The following is a 4,047-nucleotide window of genomic DNA, read 5'->3' as shown; positions in this document are numbered from 1 at the left end:
TGACACTATTTTTGTATTTTAATGGGGCAAAAAAATATATCTATATATCCCTCTATATAAATATATCCATGCAAATGTGGCTGGGGTGCAGTAACACCCCCTATTGTCAGCAAGGTGGAACAAAACAACTACTATTCGCCATCCAAAATCCATGAATCACTTGGAGTAAGGAGCTAAAAGGGAGGACAAAGAGCCCTGGAACTTGTGAACTGGAACTCTTTCATAGAAGTAGAGGATCACAGATGGGAGGGACTGCAAGCATGCATGCACCAATCATTTACTGGACACCTTCCAAGAAACAGTCTTTACCCAATATTTACTCTTTGACCCCTTAAACCTCTTGATACCCTTCCCTCCCAACATCTCTTACTATCCCAATCTCTTGTCTCTGCATTTGCAATATGATCTGTATTTATTTCTATAATAACTTACACAAAGTCAAGGGAGACATATTATTGGATATAATTGAATAAAACAAACTAATATATTTGTATGATTGTAACTGGTCTCTGGAGAGTTTTTCTTTCATGGTGGGTGTTGGTCGGGTTTTGAAATCATTCCCCTTATATACTAACTTCATTTTCACATATAAAATCAAATGAAGAACAAAATGAAGCTTTTTATCAGTCGTTATGATTCTAACCTCTCAGTCCTGCATATTGAAGGAAGATCACTCCAAAGAAAGGAGCCTTTCAGATGACACCTTCCTTTTTGCTGCAGAATCAGTTTAAAAAGGACGAGTAAATTATCAGCTTCCAGCTGGAATAAAGACATGGTAGTCAGGTTGTGAGAGTGACCTGTCAGACATTATAAGAGCAAACAGTGTCAGCGTTAGATTTGAGTTTTGCTTGCATTATCCTAGTTAATCCTTTCATCCTGATTTTCACAGCATTTAGCAAATACCACAAGCTGGAACTAATTGCAGATTATTAACCAAATCATTCAATAACTTGCATCCAGTTACAACTTAACTTTGACAGCTTAGGTTTCTTTGTGCCTTAAGATGTCACGAATGTGAAAAGATACATATATACTGGCTTTAAAGGCTCAACCTATTACCTGGCTTAAATAGTATATTTGATCTAATCATAATCATTCCTCAGTATAATTGGAGGCAGTTGTGTAATGTGTTCGTTCATCTGACAGTAAAGAGCAGGAACAATTTAGGATAACCCTCTTGGCCAGCTTTTCTGCAGAGTATAACTTAGTTATAACACACCCCTGTTCATTACTGTTAATCTCTTGTTTCTGGCACTCATGTTGACCTTGATTTTTACAATAACTACAGCCATTAGCAGTTACTTTTAACAGTATAAAAAGACACCAAAAAAAGTCTAAAATGCATGTACAAGTGAAATGCAAAGAGACAATGTATATGAAATAAGATCATGCTGTTACAGCAGCTCTACTGATCGGTTCTGGATCAGGTGTTTCGAAAAACAACTTCTTTACTTGCAAAACAAAAACAAGCAAACAAAAAAACAAAACAAAACTAGCATCTCTCTCAGAAAACTATACTTTTGTACTAAGCCTAATTTAAAAAAAAAAGAATATACATAATTTTCTGATTGTATAAAAGTGAGTTGCAAGCCAGTAATGGCAATTATTTTTGGGGATTGCCAAATCATAAAAAAATCCACCCTCACCACAACAATTTGTGTCCTCGTAAGATCAGTCTGGCAAAGACCTTAAGGTTTCCTTAAGGGCTTCAGGACAAATGAAAAATTTACACAATAATCCAGGAACCAAAACCCATTATAAGAACCATATTAATATTTACAGCTGTTAACTTGATAGATTGTGGAATCTCGCGCCCACAAACATTTCCATATGATATGATTAACTATTGTCAATAATGCCTTGAAAATGAAAAAAAATAATAATCATGAAAAATAGAACCCTCTGGCATACAAACTTGCATAATTGCATGCCTGATTGATTATTTGTGTATAAAACCCTCAGTAGTTATTAATGGGCTGTTAAATAGTTGTAGTCATTTTTCATCAACGTCTAGTCAAACTGTAAGTAAAATCTAATTAGTGGTTATAAGTGAAACAGTCCATGAGATAGTTTTTCCTGAAATATATGAGTAAACTAGGAACACTCAGAGAGGGCAAACTTCTGCCAAGCGATAGGGTCACTGAGAAAAACCCCAAAAGGCCCAACAGCCCACCCAGTTCAGCCACATGCAAACACTCCATCATTAGGATCGATGCCACATCTTATTTAGATTCCGTCACTCTGAAAACACTTCATACCAAGTTAAAGCAAATAGCTGTAATAGTCTTGAAATTATTGGGGGTGGGGGACAAAATTATCCCTATCGCCCAATAGTAAAGAATCCTTAAAAAAAATCCTGGATCCAGACAGTGATCTGGATCACCCCCAAAACATGATCACTTGTTCCATATTCCATTTCTCATATTTCCAGAAAATTTTATGAAAATCTGTCCATAACTTTTTGAGTTATGTTGTTAACAGACAGGCAGACAAACATAGCCTTAGCCTTGGTAGAGGTGAGAATTAATTGATAGATTAATTACTGCCTAAAAGCATTTTCAGTCAAAAGGCAAATCTTATCAAAAGTGAAGAAAAGAAACTGGAAGAAAAAAGTAAATAATTACCTACTCATTCCTCTTTTTAATGACTACATTTTTCTGCCCTCAAGCACTTGAAATCTTTGATTTTTTTTTCAGTTCATTTGTTTTGTTTTCTCATAAAAAGCAAATTGCAACAAAGACTGCATGATGACTTTTACAGCCACATCAAACAGTGAAAAGAAAAGAAAATCTTGCTCATCAGGGTTACTCTGATTCAGTCCAAATATATTAATTACACCTTAAAACTGCATAATTTGATATTGCAGAAAAATCTCAATCTTCAAGATTACTACAAGTTTTTTTTTACTATTTATACCGGAAATGGCTGTTTTTAATGCACAACAACCTTTGACATATTTTAGCAACAATTATGGTTCAGAGCTATGACACAATCTTGGAACAAAACACAACTAATCAAACTAAATAACTTAATTAAAGTGAAACATACCAGTGTAATAATACTCTAATTTAAGCCATCGCTTGATACCAAATTTCCCTGAGGGCTCTCCGAAGGGATTAATAAAGTATTTCTATTCTATTCTATTCTAATGAAAATTAATATACTTATCATGTGTGAACAATCAGTCCAATGTCAGTTAACCACTTGAAGTACATAATGGAACTGTGAATTTGAGTCACAGCCAACATGGTCCTTACACATTCCCTCTTGACCACAGACATGATGTGTGATTTGCCACTAACAGCTAGCTGCTAATAGTTAGCTTCTATGGTAATTAAATTGGCAATAGGCCAAATAGCAGTGACAGTGGATCGTAAATTAGGAAGGTGCAAATCGACCCCAAATAAGAAAAGTGGAATGAAGGGATTAGTGGAGGGACGCATAAAAGAGGAGAGAGATGTTTTATTGTAGGGGCATGGAAAAAATATTGCTTTGTCTGGCAGTTAAACGGTTTGATCAATTTAGCATTAAAGAGAATAATAGCTATTTTATCACCTCTGTGTACCTCTGTTTCCATTGAATTTTTAAAATAAAATAATAGGCTAGACTAACTCTAAATCACATAAAAATTAATGATATATTTTAGGTGAAATGCCAGTGGTATTGAGACATTTTGATCAAAAGGTAAATACTCCTAAAGACAAAAAAATTGGAATCTGTTATAGTTTAGATGGTTAAGACACAAGTTTTATATATTTCTCTTGAAATAAGTGGTGTGGTAAAAACAAGGAGTTGAAATGTGAAGTCAGGAGCAAAGAGAAATAAAGTGGTTAGTCGCATTTAAATGGTTCAGACCATAATATGTTGTTGTTTGGTTAGTTCATGTTATGCCTGGAACCTGGTATTGTAAGCTGTTATACCAGGCATGAAGACACATGCCTGGTACAAACTGAGAGGATGACATGTACAACTCCCCCCTTCCCGCTTGAGGTAATTGGAGCACACAGACCAGCTGGCCAGGCTGGCCTGACTGACAGACAACAACAG

The sequence above is a fragment of the Melanotaenia boesemani genome, chromosome 5 (assembly GCF_017639745.1).
Source record: "Melanotaenia boesemani isolate fMelBoe1 chromosome 5, fMelBoe1.pri, whole genome shotgun sequence".
NCBI classification, from domain to species: Eukaryota; Metazoa; Chordata; class Actinopteri; order Atheriniformes; family Melanotaeniidae; genus Melanotaenia; species Melanotaenia boesemani.
The sequence above is the reverse complement of the archived record's forward strand: the minus strand, read 5'-3'. Positions refer to the sequence as shown.